We start from the raw sequence: 16,629 nt of genomic DNA on the forward strand, positions 1-16,629 counted from the left end.
AAGGAGCATGGCCTAAGAAGAGGCCAGAGAAGGAAGCAGGGACTGTATCTCACATGGTCTTGCAGGCTGCATTGTAGTCTTTATCAATAGAAAGGGAAATAGAAAACCATTGAAGGTTTTGAAGCAAAATGGTGACACAGTCAGGTTTGCATTTGAAGGAGGTCACTTGGCTCCATAATGAAGGATGGATGGAGGAGGAGTGGACAGAGGTGTTCAGGGAGATGGGTTCTGAATCTGTTGGAGGCCAGAGGTGTTGGTAGCGTGGGCCAGAGTGGTGGTGATGAAGATGGGGAGAAGTGGAGAGATTTACTGTTACTTATGGTTAATAGATACACCACTTATTTATGAAGGAAAGTAGACTGGACTTCGTGCCGACTTGGATATGATTGTGTGAGGGACGCCATGGAAAACTCCCCGGTATTTGGCTTCTTCAGGGGAACGGGGAACACTGGAGGGAGACCAGGCATAGGTTAGGAGAAAGTACTTTGGTTTGGGGCCATTTTCAGTTGGAGGCCTTTTTAAGACATCCGTTAGGAGATTCCGTGTGGTCTTGGTCCTGGATCAGAGGTGTCTGGAGGTATAAATTTGGAAGTCAGGGGTTTAGACACAGTATTGAAGCCACAAAGGTATCACTCTTAGCTCACAGAGTGAAAATGGAGTGAGAGAAGAAAGCCTAGCTCTGAGCCATGAGGAATTCCAACATTTAAAAGCCATGTGGAGGAAAAGCTGACAAATAAGAATGAGAAGTGTGACAGAGAAGATGCTAGAGTGTCATCTCAGAGGCCAGGGAAAGAGAATCATTTAAGATCCTGCTGAGGGGTAAAGTAAAAAGGGCCCTGTAAGTGTCCTTTGGGTTAGAAAAACGATGTCTGGAAGGACTTCAGGGAGAGCTGGGCTGGTGTAATGATGGAGCAGAGGCCAGAATGAAGCGTCCTGGGGAGCGGGGGGAGTGAACAAAGGGGCACAGCGGATAGAGATAGCTCAAGACCTTTGGCTCTGGAGGGGAACAAAAGGATGGAGCTTTAACTAGAGGAGGAAATAGCATTAAAGGAGAGGTTTCTAAAGTTAGGAGACCCAAGCTTGTCTAAGGGTTGATGGGAAAGAGCAATGGGGAGGATGAGGGTTGAAGTGAGAGAAAGGGTGGGTAATCAATCGTGCAGGATTCCCAAGAAGATAGAAGGGGTTCCACTCTGAGGACAGCTGGAGGAATCAGAGAGGAGAGAGGATTCCTTCCCTCTGCGCTAGGAGGGAAGAAGGGAAGGGGGCAGATGCCGAGGTGTGGTAGCTGCAAGTTAAAGGCGTCTCTATGAAATGGCTTCTTTGAAAAGCAGCTGAATGGGAGAGAGAAAGGGATGGCATCCTGGCAAAGAAAGGAAGTAGTGTCAGATTTTTGAGGAGGACAGAGAAAGCTTGAATATATGAAAGGGAGTAAATTAGTAAAGCTTAGTAGGATCCCTAGTCATTTCTTGAAGGCCCAGTTGAGGCTGATGGTCACAAATTCATGGTGATACACTGTTAAAAAGAATTATAAAGTATTTGATGCTTTCTGGAGGCATTCAGCCATTGCCAAGCACAGGGAAAGTGGGATCATCTAGGCCTAAGGTTTTGTCAGAGAGCTGTGATGAAAAGATGGCAGCAGCAAGGGAGCCTCTGAAATGATCAACCAGGAATCTAAGCTGGTTAAGAAAAAACAGTTAAGACAGGAGAGAGAGAGAGTAGAAGTCAGAGTAGTTGATTAAATGTGATAGAAGAATAGAGGTCAGCGATCAGAACAGGATGCCGCACCCCAGAACAAAGAAATTTGAATCTTTAAGGGTGGGGCCCATAGATGATTTAAAGCTCACTGGTGATTCCAGTGCTTTTTTTTTAAAGGAATATAAGGATGTAGTGTAAAAAAAAAAACCAGGAATATGATGAAGTGATTGTTATTAAGCCCATAATGATAAAAGATACTAGCAGCGTGAAGTCAAGATGAAGACACAATTAGAGAAAGCAGTCAAAAAAAGTGTGCCTTTGAAATAAAACAACAACTCTAAAGCCATGCATTTCCTTCTTCACAGATTGAAGTCATAGGTCTTGCCCTCTTGCTCATTCTCTTTGATGTTGGAAGTCCACAGCAAAGAAGGAAAAATTATAGGGAAGCTAGTACAATTCAGGACAAATTATCTGGTGTTTTGGGATTTGACTGATGAGAACAGGAACTAGAAACATGGTAATTATTTGTTCACTACAGTCTCTTTGGAGGGACAGCACTTTGGCTCACTTGGCATGGGATGGCGTCAGTCTGGCTGCAGAGGTCTGAATGTGAGGCTTGGGTTCCTATAAGGGGCCTGCTTGGCCCTCAGTTAGCCTAGATCCTTGGACTCAGTGGCTCTATCATGGTCCACTCACCTTGCAATGGTGTCAGAATTTTATTAATTGAAATCACATATGAAAGTATAATACATTAATTTTTTTCCTGGAATTCAGTAATAAGGATCGTCACTGCCACATTTTTTCAGTTCAGACGACTCACTTCTGTTCTCTACATATTAAATAGAAGGTCATTGTATAGTTAACGTCTGGCTAAGTGGAGTGCTTATGAAATATATAGGGCTCATAGGCATAACGACTGCCTAAGAAAGCCCAGCAAATCTAGCTAGATACTCCTACCCCCAGCCCATAGCCCTTATCGGTCATTCCATAAATTTCATATCAAGGGCATTTTCTAGAGAAGATGGTCATAAGAAGATTCAGGTAGTCCTGAAGCAGGTTGTGAAAACTCTGGCATGTTTTACCATGGTATTAGTGTTCTCTGGAGAAACAGAACAAATAGGATGTGCATGTACATAGGAGATTTATTTCAAGGAATTAGCTCACACAGTTATGGAAGCTAGCAAGTCCAAAATTTGCAGGGCAGGCTGGAGCCCAGGAGCAGAGCTGAAGTTGCACTTCAGATTCAAAAGCTGTCTGTTGCAGAATTCCCTCTTACTCTGGGGAGTCAGTCTTTTGTTTCATTCAGGGCATCAGGTGGTTCGATGAGACCACCCACCTTCTGGAAGGCAATCTGCTTAAAGTCTACTGATTTAAATGTTAATCTCATCCAAAAACCCTCAGAATAGCGTTTGACCATGTATCTGGGCACTGTGGCCCAGTCAGGTGGATGCAGAAAATTAACCTGACACCAAGGCGGATTATAGCACTGTCTTCTCTGGATTCAACAAGAACAAAAAATACTCAATCTAATTAATCATTTGTCAAGTGCTTCATATACGGCAGGTGCTACGTAGAACATAAACATTACACTACAAGTTTGGTTTGGTCTTTGCTGGGAATCATCAGCATTTTGCTGTATGTATTTTTTGGCACTTTGGTCTTATAACACTTAGTTCTGGGCAGATAGAAAGCACACAGACTGCTCAATACCAGTGACAAGAGACTTTATAATGATGTGTTTGAAGCCAAAGCTTTGTGAAGCAAGACACCACAAGCAGTTAATAGATTTCCATTTGACAGTAGCTGTAAACATTAATCAGAAGAATCACTACAGTGTTCAGCTCATACACTGGGTGCAGCAGAAGCCAGAGCTGTAGAAGCCCTTGTTTATCCTCCTTTAGCTCCGTCTCACCATTGCCAAATCATCTTAAGTAACTGTCGTTCTGACCACTCATGCTCTCAAAAATCGTCTTATTAGCCTAAGGACTGATTTTCAGATTCCTTAGCCTGGTATCCGTAGCCCTGTGATGTTAGCCCAACCTACTTATCCAACTGGATTTTCTGCCGAGCTTCAAGCTGAACTGCTCCTTTGACCTCAAAATATCTCATTTGTTTCTACCCAACAATTTTGTTCATGTTGTTCCCTCCACAGTGGCCTTTCTCTCTCTTTATTTTTTGCATCCTCTCATTCTACTCATCCTTTGAGGCGCAGCTCAAAGGCCACAATGTCAAACTCCACAGTGTCTGCTCCGATCCTTCTCCTGCATCTGCCCCATTTCCAGCTACAAGCTCCCTTGTTCCTTTTCCCTGGCACTTCACTGGCGTGTTTATTAAGACTCTCACACTTTCTCTCACTTGAGTTTCTCACGGGCATTGCCTTCCTGCATATGGCGTGTATTCAGGGTCGAAGTCTGCAGCTTCCCCGGTGGCCTCGCTACAGTGCCTTGCAGATGACGAGCGTTCTGCTCTGTGAGATCTTGTCGAGAAAAATCAAAATAAGGGACCTAATATGTAAAATGTCATTATGATTTACATTAAATTCATCAAGGAAAGAATTTTGGTTGATTTTTTTTTTTTTTGCATATCCTCCACAGCAATGTGCTGGGCCATAGTGGGCATTCAGTAATTAGTAATTGATGGATTTATTCTGTATGTGATAAAGTTATTTTGGATGCATTCAGACTAAAGTAGAATTGATGATACAGGTTTCAAAAGGTAACATTATTGCTGATGCACATTATGAGGGCACTATGGTATCTTTTAAAGTCCAGCAAATAGAAAAATGATTCAATCATGAGTCAGAATCATTGATGGAATTATGCCACCATCAAGCTCTAAAGGACTGGCGCTGATGTCGATAGAAAATACCCCACTCTGAGAGCACCCATAGCTAGCTTTCGGTACTGAACTAACAGTGTGAGTGCGTTCTTCTGCTGGGGAAAAGACTTGGTGGTCCAGTCATCGTTGTGGTTTTTAAAATTTTTTTCATTTATAAGCTTGATATGACTGTGATTTTCTGTTTCCTCCATCTCTGGTGGTGAGTTTTCTTAAGATATTCTTGATTTCTCCTGATTTAAATCACAGCAAAAGAGACTTAGGTAAATATCAAGAGAGACTGCCTATGACATCTGATTTGAAAAGTGTACTTCAATCAACATTGACTTTGTCATACATTATGTTGAATAAGGAGGGTCTGACTTAAGCTCAGTGTGCTTTAGAGAAGAGAGCATATTTGTGTTTGTTGGTTTGTTTTCACATATTTTAAGGTCCTTCTTGAGATATAATTGACTAATAACATTGTGCAAGTTTACAGTATACACTGCGATGATCTGACATATGTACACACACTGTGAAATGGTTACCACATGAATGTTAGTTAACACATCCATCACTTCACGTAGTTACTTTTTTGTGTGTGGTGAGAACATTTAAGATCTATTCTCTTAGCAAATTTCAAGTGTACAATACAGTATTGTTAACTATAGTCACCATGCTGTACCTTAGGTCTCTAGGACGTATTCATCTTATAACTGAAAGTTTACACCCTTTGACAAATATCTCCCAGTTTCACTCAACTCCCAACCCCTCTAGCCAGCATCCTACTTTGTTTTTATGAGTTCGCCTTTTTTAGATTCTACAGGTACGTGAGATTGTCCAGTATTTTTCGTTCACAAGAGAGACTCATAATGGAGCAGCTGAAGCCAAAGCACTGAAAGCAGAACAGTCACAAATAACAGTAGGCTCACCGTGAGTGGAGCCCTAGTTGTCACAGGAGGCGGAACTGCCCGGACACCCACTTTTGTCTGCTTATCCGCACAGGTGGGGCAGCAGCGGTTAGTTGAACTCAGCAAACCTGGGTTCCATACTGTGTGCCCGCATGAGCCAGGCACCAGGGACGTGATGAAGAGCAGACACGGGCTTTGGCAACACACAGCCTAGAGGCATTTGATTACATTCACAACTAACCCCATGGGAGGCAGGAGAGATGGAGGAAACAGAGACCTATGGTCCTGGAGAGTCAGGGAAGGCTTCTCAGAAGATACGCCTTTTGAGCCCATTCTTGAAAAGCACCACTCCCCCACCCCGTAGAGAAAAGGGGAAGGGGAGTTCTTAAAGGGACAGCTCATAGGGAACTATAAAAGAAGATGGTGTGTTAGGGAAATTTGATAAGTGGTTTTTGGTGGCTGGACCAGAGGATATTTGAGGGTAGGTGAAGGGAAATGAGGCTGGAAAAGTCGGTAGGATTCATACATAGCGTCAGGGATCTTGGACTTTTTCTGGGTCCCGGTAGGTAGCTGCCCCAGAATTTCTTATGTAGGTAAGTGACATGATCAGATTTGTTATCTTAGAAATAAACCCGTGGGTAAGCAGTCATATCCATTCCACCTGCCTTCACTAATCAAGGTTGTTTGAAGACTTGCCTGTCCTCCAAGCGGCACCTAGCCTAAAGTTAGATGTTTGCCAGAGTTATTTTCCAGGAACTTGGAGTCAGCAACATCTATTTTGAGCTGAGCTGGTTAAGACTGGATCGGACCACCGACCCTGGGCATGCTTAATTGTCCGCTCGGTGACCTTTTGACATCGGAGCACCGAAAACGCTACCCTGCAAAGGTGCAGAGACCTGTTGCCTAGTTACGCCCGTGCAGAAGGATGATTCCCGCACCTTTTTCCAATCACCTTCCCCCATGCCTCCCACGCCTCAGACCACTCGGCTTCTTCATTCGTGTCCCATAAATACCCCAAGCCCCCTTGCCTTCAGGGAGACGGATTTGAGGTTTGTTCTCCCGTCTCCTCGCTTGGCTGCTTTGTTAATCAACCCTCTCTGCCGCAAACCTCGGTGCCTCAGCGTTTTGGTTTGCTGTGCGTCGGGGCAAGACGAACCTGGTTCAGTGACAGCTCACTATGAAGAAGAAAGATGGTTGGATTGCACTGACTGACAGGGCAGAGGTGTATTTTTTTTAATAATACACCAATAACTTGTCTTACTCTTGTACAGACAATGAGTAGGATTTTGCCAGCATCTTCATAGGGTGAAAGGAAGCCTGGTATTTATCACCAAATCTTTTGAGGTAAATGTAACACAATGCTATATTCCATTTTTTGAGGCCAGTTATCCACTATAGTGTGTGAAAAGGAATAGAAGTGCAGACAGACAAGGGATTGCAGTGGTTCTGTGACAGGGAGTCAAGAAGCCAGACAGGATATTTAAGCTATGGCTATTGGTGTTGGCAAGGGTTCAGCTCCAGAAAAAATAAATACTCTGAATTAGTAGTGGTGATGAAAGTGACTTAAATAGAGTGGTCTGTTCCTTTTTGTGCTGTTGTAGGGAAAGGAAGCTTTAAACCCAATGAGATGGGCTCTTGTGAACAGCTTATTCCTTCTATTTACAGCTCTTTACTATTTACAGCTCTTTGTCAACAGTGATCTAAGGATCTTCCCCTTAGATAGCTGAGACCTCATAATTTGTTTCCTCTGAAATGTTTCTAGTCACTGCCATTGCTCTGTAGAAAATTGATTTTTGAGCTTTTAGGGAACTTTATTCCCAATTTATTTGGGAATAGAACTTTGAAAATCATGAAGTCATTTATTGATCAAGTGTTTATGGAGATGCTGACTTACCTCAGTGGTGAGGGAGGGGCTGACCAATCCTTTGCCTTCGTGGAGTTTACAATCCAATGCAAATGTTGCATGATAGTCACTAGACTTAGTTTTTGATGCGGCAGTCCTCTTTTTCCTAACACTTCTCCTGAGGAAGCAATTGAAACTTTACAGATGATATATATTGGAGCCCAAACTCCAGCTCATTGGCAAAAAAAAAAAAGGAGCATTTATATTAGAGTTTTGCTAACAGCATGTTGGTAAGAACCCGTGTTCTTTCTCTCCTGCTAGCTGCAGGTTGCTCTAGTCTTTGGGGCACTATTTCCTCATCTGTAGAATTCATAGGTTAGACCAGATTGGTAGTTTTCAACTCTAGCTGCTGATTAGAATCACCTGAAAGCTTACCCTTGCCCAATTGAATCAGAATTGCCAGTTGGAAGAGGAGGCGGATGTGTATTTTTAAAGCTCCCAGGTGATTCTTTTTTTTTTTTTTTTTTAAAAACCAGGGCTGAAATTCACCAGATTAGGTTGGAGGTCCCAAGTGGAATTCTATAGGTGAGTTTTCTATGCACCTGGGTATGGAGCTTAATAATCTTTTAAATTAGTTGTCAACATAAAAAAATTCCAGTTTCTCTTGGAAAAATGGAAAGATTGGGCAACGATTGGGCTTAAAATTCTGAGTGGTAAAAATTCAACAAAGTAAACCCCAGTTTCTACCTGGCCCACTTCGTTTATTTGTGTTACCTTTCTGGGCCTTGAAGACATTTTCATTTGAATTAGATGATCTCTAGATGGTCTCTGAAGTCTCAAATTATTTAAATTGCGTGTTTCCAAAGCAGGAAAACTAGTGCAAATAAATGGCACCTTTATCCATAAGCTGGTTGTTATATTAAATCAAAGAGAACTTAATGTTTGAAGATGGAAAAACCCCAGGGTCCAGTGGAAGGAGAGAGAGTGGCATTAACTGCAGAACTCCACGTGCTACTATGTACAGGACACCTGCTGGGGGCAAGAGGGAGCGGGAGGAAGGGGATTAATTCATCTTCCTGGGATTTTTAATGAAGCTGTCCCCTTCTTTTTCATTCTTTCCTGTTTGAGAGCTGGTTCATTAGTTGGGATGTGACTGGCCCTCCCAAGGGAGCAGAGAGGCAATTATCAGAGATTTTACTCACTTTCCTGTGAGCCTTTTGCTGCGGAAGCCTCTTGAGGATCTCGCTCTCTTTTGGCTTCCTTGTGGCTCCTTGCTGTGTCTGCCTGAGAGCAAATACCTGGGCGGAAGGACTGATTTGTATGGCTTATTGGTAGCTGCCTATCATGAGATTTAAGTGGGTGTATTTGAATTAATAGGATTTTACTTTTTACAGACTGAAAATATGTACTTGGTTTGTGAAGAACCTCTTGCCCAAAGTGAATAATCCTTTGTGCCTTGCTCTATTTAAAAAAAATTTTTTTCACTAGGAGTGATGGTGCTTAAGAGTACAAACTTGTAAAGAGAAGTAACTAAGCGATAGAGATCTAATACACATCACAGTGAATATAGACTATTATATTGTACTATAATTGTGTAATGTGATAAATATCACTATTAGCAATCATATACAAATATATCAATGTATCAAAGTAATCTGCTGTACACCTATGATATACGTTATATATGGTGACAATAATAAAAAGTAGCATTTAATTATCTGCCAGAAGTGTTCCAGGTACTTTTCATAAATATCCAATTTATTCCTCACAACTCTCCTATGAACTAGATGTTGTTATTATTCCTGTTTTATAGATGAGGAACAATGAGGCTCAAAGCCAGTTATTTGATTTCCCATATATCAGAGCTATGTTAAGTGAGATCCATTAACCTGTATAACCAGACATCTGTTAGCAGTTTTTGGTAAATTCAAATGTGTATTGGTTTTGACAAAGACAAGGCACACTGTTGTATATTAAATATATTTTTCCCCTAGCTCCACCAGTTACTTCACTGGATATGTTGTTATTGTCTATTGATGTTGTTTACACATGGTGGACTGCGAAATTCCATGCAACTGCAAAAATCTTTAATTTAGCTAAGGTTATTGCCTATATTTCTTGCCTTAAAAAAATTGCAGTGGTAACCCAAGCAAATTATTTATTATCCACATGACCCTGGGAGTCTCTGCCCCAGTCTCCTTGCTAGAAAAAGGAGATGGTAATATATACCTGACCGCAATCCATAGGGATATTTCCAGGATCAAATGTGATAATGAACGAAATGTATTTCATCAACTCTAGAGATTGCCCATGTGTATTTTAAGTCGGATTCATTGTGATGCAGAATATGAGATGAACATTCTTTTGTTAAAGAATTGTTGATTGTTAAAAACAGCAATCTATGGAGATTTTTCCATTTGAGGGATTTAATCCCATTAAAGGTTTTTAGATTGACTGGACAATGAGAATTTCTCTCTGAAACCCAGGGTGAAAGTTGATTTCGTTTTCCTACTGGTTTCCTGCGGGGTCCCCTTCCACGCTGACTAGAGAGGACTGCCGCCAAGCTCTCTTCAGTGTGAATGGGTAATGTGATGGGTTAATTTCTCTTGTTGAAGCCATGTCTATTCTTCGGTGCTGAAAGGTTGCTTATATGTACTCAACCTCTGCAATAAGTTGACACATGACGTGAATCTGCCCCTCTACAGCTCATACTAACATGTCAGGAAAAGATTAGTTGGGAGCGGGAGGATAATGGGGGCACAATGTCGCTTGTCTATTAAGTAATTTAAATAATAAGTTGAGCCTTTCATTGTTTATGTGTGGTTGTGTGCTTGTCATAACTAATTATCTTGTTGCAAAAATAGCAGCCTTTAAAAGTAAAAAGCTGAAAACGGGTCCATACTCTTAGGTCTCCGTCCCTGTGAGAGTGTGTGCACATATGTATGTATATGCCTGTGTGTCTATGTATATGCATACATGCATATAAACATGAATATGTATGTGGTGTGTGTGTGCATACTTACTATAACTAGTGCTGTATATAATTACTGTAGTGAATTCAACAATGACAACAGGAAATATAATCTTCCCCAGTAAATGCTTTAGCTGCCCAAGAAACTTTTTTGTTTTTCATATTGTGGGATAAAATAAACATTTATTTTAAAACAATTTTCTCATAACATTCTCTGTTTGGCACATACAAAACCAATATTAACTCTGAGTGATCTTATGAAAATAGTGAAGGATAAATGCTGCGTTCTATAATCTCTCCTCTGTTTAAAGACTTATAAAAACTCCTAAATTTTTTTATTTTTTGAAATTAGTATGTATTTTGAAGTTTTATGTTGGTTTCAAGATAATTTTAAGTCTCTTAAAGTTTACTTATTAATACAAGTTTTAACTCTTATTGGTTTAAACTCAGTTAATGCAAATTTCTGCTTAAAGGACAGGGGTTTTACTTCCAACCTCTTCAGTAATGTCTAACTTAAAAAAAAAAAAAAAAAAGCCAAGCTAGAAGCTATATGAACCACATCACCAAATACCTGTTTTTTGACATTAATAAATTAGGCTTTTGACTACATCCAACATAATAAATTATCTACTTGTTAATACTTCTGTTTCAAAAAAATGCCAGGTGTCATTACTGTGTGTTTTAAAGGTTTTTACTAAACTTTTGCTCCCTGGTGTGAATGTGGACAGGGGAATTTACAGTATATTCGTTAAAAATTCCGATCAGTTTCATATATTATGAGCCTGTAGGCAAGGTAAAGAAGAAATTGAAAGACTAATGAGTATGGCACTAGCACAGTGAGATGGATGGGCTACTTCTTTGTGTTTGCTAGCTGGGCTAGAGATTGATGAGTAAGTCCCATTGTCTTAACACACTAATGATGATCTAGCTTTTTGGAGCTCAAACTACTACATCTCCCACTTTGAGAGGACAGCTTGATAAGCAGACCAGTCCTGGGTGTTTGAGACCTCTATTCAAATCCTACTCTTATCACTTCCTACCCACATGATATGTATGGACTGTATGTGTCCCCCCAAAATCCATATGTTGACGTCCTAATCCCCAATGTGACTGTATTTGGAAATAGGGCCTGTGTGGAGGTGATAAAGGTCAAATGAGGTCATAAGGGTGGGGCCCTAACCCAATAGGGCTAGTGACCTTATAAGAAGAGGAAGAGACACCAGAGCTCTCTCTCTGACACCTGAGGACACAGTGGGAAGGCAGCCATCTGCAAGGCAGAGTTCTCACCAGGAACAGAATTGGCTAGCACCTTGGCCTTGGACTTCCAGCCTCCAGAACTGTGAGAAATAACTTTCTGTTGTTTAAGCCACCTAGTCTGTGGTATTTTGTGTGGCAGCCAAGCAGACTAAAATACCACCATGTAAGCAGATACTTAAATTTAGTAGATAGGTAAGTAAGTTACTTAAAATTTCAGATCCTGGCTCTACCATTTACTAGCCATATAAGCACACTTACTTTTTTCTTCAACCTTGCAAAATGGTTTTGTTGTGAGGTTTAAGCTTTGTTTGGCTGGCAGGCAGGCTGGCTGGATGAATTTTGCCCTCTCCCTCATTCTCTCTGTTCACCACATTTGGTCATAGCAACCTTTTTCTAAATTTAGACCTCATTATTTCATTATCTGCATAAAATTCTTTGGTTGTTCCTCAGTGTTCTTAGAATAAATCTTTACCATTTTCCTCAAAGCCATGTGGTCTGGCACCTGTTTACCTCTCCAGCTTCATATTACAACCCTCCATTTTGGCAGTGGCCACATCTATCTTCTTTCGGGTCCTTAGACTCTGCCCCCCACTATGCCCCCCACTTTGTCCCCCTTATGTAATGACTGTCAGTTCAATTGTCATTTCTTTAGGGAGGCCTTTCCTCCGTATCCTTGACTGGCTATATGTTTATCTCCACAATTATTTAATTCACGTTTGTCTTCCCCCCAGCAGCATGAGGGGGGGACTGTGTGTGTTTGGTTCCAACTCTGCCTTCAGCACCTAGCTCAGTGTTGGCGTCATCACCAGAGCTGTCTGAGTATTTATGGAAGGGAACATGAAGAAAGGAAAAGAAATGCATGAAGATCTCATCCAGGGAAAGTGAGGTGCAAGCATCAAGCCTTAGGGAAGTGGGGTGCTAGCAGAAGAGACTGGTGGGAACCAGTTGAAGAGTGGAAAAGCACAGGCGATGAGTCTTAGCTTCTTCAAGACTTTGCCTCTGGCATACCACCCGCAGCTCAGACACCTAAGCGGTTATAGAAATAATCCTTCTGGTATGCAGGCTTCCTCTTTTTGTCAGAGGCACGGGACCCAGGGACTAAGAGCTGCCTAATAAGAAGTAAATTCTGATAAAACTGTTCAGGGCCACATTTTGGAAATCAGCTCTTAAAAATGAGTGGTTGAGCTTCCCTGGTGGCGCAGTGATTAAGAATCCGCCTCCCAATGCAAGAGACACGGGTTCGAGCCCTGGTCCGGGAAGATCCCACGTGCCGCGGAGCAGCTAAGCCCGTGAGCCACAACTCCTGAGCCTGCGCTCTAGAACCCGCGAGCCACAACTACTGAGCCTATGAGCCACAACTACTGAAGCCCATGCGCTTAGAGTCCGTGCTCCACAACAAGAGAAGCCACCACCATGAGAAGCCTGTGCACCACAACGAAGAGTAGCCCCCACTCTCTGCAACTAGAGAAAGCCCACACCCAGCAACAAAGACCCAACACAGCCAAAAAAAAAAAAAAAAAAAAAAAAAAAAAGAGTGGTCAATCTAATGCTCACCTTTCCAATCCAAACACTGACTTGAACAAAGAAACTGGGAATTACTGTGTATAGGGCTTATTTGAATTGTTGGTTTTCTCTTGTTAGTCTGTTACGGGTCATAGCTCTGTTTCTGTCGTTAGAATGATTTCAGTATTTCAACCTGGACTCTCTGAATCATAAGTTTTTAGCATGACAATGGGAATTATGAAGTTGCTTACTAAAATGAAGCTAAATTAAAATAATACTTGTTTGGGATTTTTTTTTTTTTTTACTTTTGCACCCAATAACGATGTAAGGGGGGAGACTTTAGATTTTTAATTATTTTATTAATTCAGATATAAATTTAAGCTATTTTGTCATAATATGTAAACTGTTTTCCCCCATAGTAGACCTATTTTCTAATAGATAATGAGATTCCCAAATATTTGCTTTGTGTAAGGTTACAGTCAATTCCTTATTATCGAGAGCAGGTTTCTTCCTTTGTGTCTGGCTTATTGTGGTTATGAGACTGAGTACTTTGTTTTAGATATTTGAGGACAAAATGTGTGTTTAAGAACACATGTGTATATATAGGGAGGCCCTCAAATCCAAAAAGGATAGAAGGTTGAAATGCCAACACTTCCTATTGTATAGCTTTTTGTTAGGGAGGTATAGCTATTCATCAAAACACGTTTCTGAAATGGAAAACTAGAATGTGCTAAACATAGCATCTAACTTAAGCTTTTGAAAAACAAAGAAATTTCCAGAAAATAACTCATGATTACTTAGTTTCAATATTACACTGATAAATATTTAAAGACTACCTTATAAAAAAGTAAGTGGGAAAGTCATGATTTTAAGGCTTATACTGCAGTTCCTGAAGGATTTTAGTATTTATTTAACCTTTTCCTTATTTAATTTATAATAAAATTACTGTCATCTCTGTAAACATTTATATAATAATGTTTCATCTACTTTTCCATTAAAAATTGCTAAAATAAATAAGGAGTCCTGGTGAATGAGACATAATTTAATAAACATATTTCTTGGTAGAAAACTAATCAAGTCCTGCTATAAATGTATATTTAGAGAGAAGCACAGTAGACAAGCTTAATGACTTAGTCAATGATATGACTTCAGGGAAAATGTTCTTATGCCATATTGGCCATATCTTTTAATACTTGCATTGAAAATAAAATTACATTCCAGGATAATGAGGATTGTGGAATTTGATAATTGGTTTTTTAAATCCTAAATTGATTAACAGCAGTATAAACATACATTTTTTAGGTTAAATCTGAGCTTTTTCTTAAACTAAAATCTTAGTTTAATCTAAAATATTTTCCTGGAAATTTTCCAAATGGGATAGTCATCTTTCTGGAAATACGAAATAAAGGAGAAAGGTGGGTGGCTGGAACGCAAACCTCTTCAGAGACCTTTCAACCTATAGCTGTCATTTATGTATTTTATCCTATTTATCATAGAATTTTTAAAGAATATTTTTAAAATAATTTAGTATTTTTATCGCACTGATTTATTTTTTTAAACAAGGAAAAAATTTGCTCATAGCCACATAATTTAGCACATTCAGAGCTAATAGTAGATTCCAGGTCTTCTGACTTCTGATGCAGTTTGCCTTTATCATCTTCTATCTGCTGGCTACTTGTCCTCGGAGTTCCTCAGGAATCTGCATTGGTGTTTATTGAGAATTAATGATGTGCCAGCACTGCTGTGGGTGTCCAGGATATAATAATGAATAGAGTTCACATTCTGACTCAAATTAGCTTTCTCTCCTTGTTCCAATGGAAACTGCCCTTTTGCTTCATCTGCAGCATTGAGTTGCAAGTTTCTTTTTACTTTGGAAGTTTTAGAGAACAAGAGTGGGGCTCTCATCAGAAACACCTGTGTGAAAAGCTCAGCTGCCTCGTGTGAATGAGGTCTCTGGAAGGTGATAGATGATGCAGGTAAGAATGCAACCCGTAAAATATGGACCTAGTCAAGAGAAAGGAACGAAGCAAGTGTGAAGCAGAGGGAAAGCAGGAGGGTCATGACCACATTCTGTGGTTGTGTGCTGACAGACTGAAGGAAGAGCAGACCAGGGATGTCTCAGCTATGTTGCCTCAGTTTTGCCAAGTGTATAATGGGGTCAAAGAGAGTTGAACTAGGCGATTCCTAGAGTCCTTGGCAGAGGTAATATGCTCAGTTATGAGTGTCTGTACACACACACACACACACACACACACACACACACACACACACAATGCACTTGCTAATGTCTGTCATGAGCATCTTCTGTCTTCTCCACTACAAGTAAAAGAATCTGATTTTTCTTTCCAGACTAGAAGTAACTAGGTCATAGTGACCCAAGTGAGTAAATTAAACAGCCTGAAAAGGTACACTGGGATATAATTATTTGGGGGAAAATGATGAAAAAATGAAGTAGGAAAAGATTCTCTTTCCAGGAATAATTGTTCCCTGTTGCCAGTTGAGCAACTCTGTGACCTTCTTGAAAATAGAGAATTCTGTAAATAGTGCTGGGATGGTAGGTACTGTGTGACACAGAGCCTAAGTTAGATATGGTGAAAAGGAATGGAATTATGTTGGTTAATAGTGAGCACCTGAATTAAAAGCAGACCAGCTGGGTCCAGAGGCAGCTGTCAGGTTGGCAAAGCCAGAGGAGTAACTTTGGACAGTGTTTTTCTTATACTGAATGTAATGATTTTTAGGAACGGGTTTTTTGAAAATATGTCTGTACATGTTGGGTAAGGTAAATTTCAATATGAATTTTTAAAGTCTATAAAATGGAATCATTTAATTCTGACTTTATGACAAATTAAATGGTAGTTCCAAATAACTTTGTTCTAGAAAGAGGCTTCTCTTATCCTGGGAAAGGGGCAGTTTTGGAAGTTTGAGAGAAGACAAATATTGTCTGTTGTCTTCTAACGAATTACTCTCCCACTTTTCATTGGGAAAGGTTGGTCCAGGGAACTTATGATAGCCTGATGGGAAGTGGGAAAAGGAAGATTATTCCGTGTGTGTATGATCTGTGAACGGTTGATGAAGGAGGTAAGGTGGTGGGAGGGTGTTGTCTTAATCCATTTGGGCTGCTGTCACAGAACCACAGGCCCAGTGGCTTATAAATAATAAACTTCTCACAGTTCTGTAGGCTTGGAAGTCCAAGATCAAGGAGCTGACAAGTTCTCTTCCTGGTTCCTAGGCAGCCATCTCTTTTCTTTCCTCAGGTAGCAGAAGGGGCCAGGAAGCTCTATGGGGTCTCCTTCATGAGGGCATTGATCCTACTCGTGAGGGTTCCATGCTCCTGACCTAATCACCTCTCAAAGGCCTCACCCCCTAATACAATCATATTGGGCATTAGGTTTCAGTATTTGAATTTGGGGGGAACACAAACATTCAGTCTATAGCAAGTGAATCGCACATGTTGGTATTTTCACGGCAAGCTTTTGAAATGGGAGAGATGGTAAAATTATCTCCACTTTACAGGTAAGGAGATTGAGGCTTAGACCTGTTCACGTCTAGTATGGTCTACTTTGACAGACCAATCCATTATCTGTCTCAGCCTATACTGAAGGAGATGCCAGAGAGAGAGAAAAAAAAGAGTCTCA

General features: G+C 40.6%; 1 protein-coding gene across 1 annotated transcript in view; it reads left to right on the forward strand.

Moving 5' to 3' along the window:
- Positions 1-16,629, forward strand: part of GHR (growth hormone receptor) — a 277,838-nt gene that overhangs the window by 13,136 nt on the left and 248,073 nt on the right. The window lies entirely within an intron of this gene.

The sequence above is a fragment of the Eschrichtius robustus genome, chromosome 2, assembly GCF_028021215.1.
Source record: "Eschrichtius robustus isolate mEscRob2 chromosome 2, mEscRob2.pri, whole genome shotgun sequence".
Lineage (NCBI taxonomy): Eukaryota > Metazoa > Chordata > Mammalia > Artiodactyla > Eschrichtiidae > Eschrichtius > Eschrichtius robustus.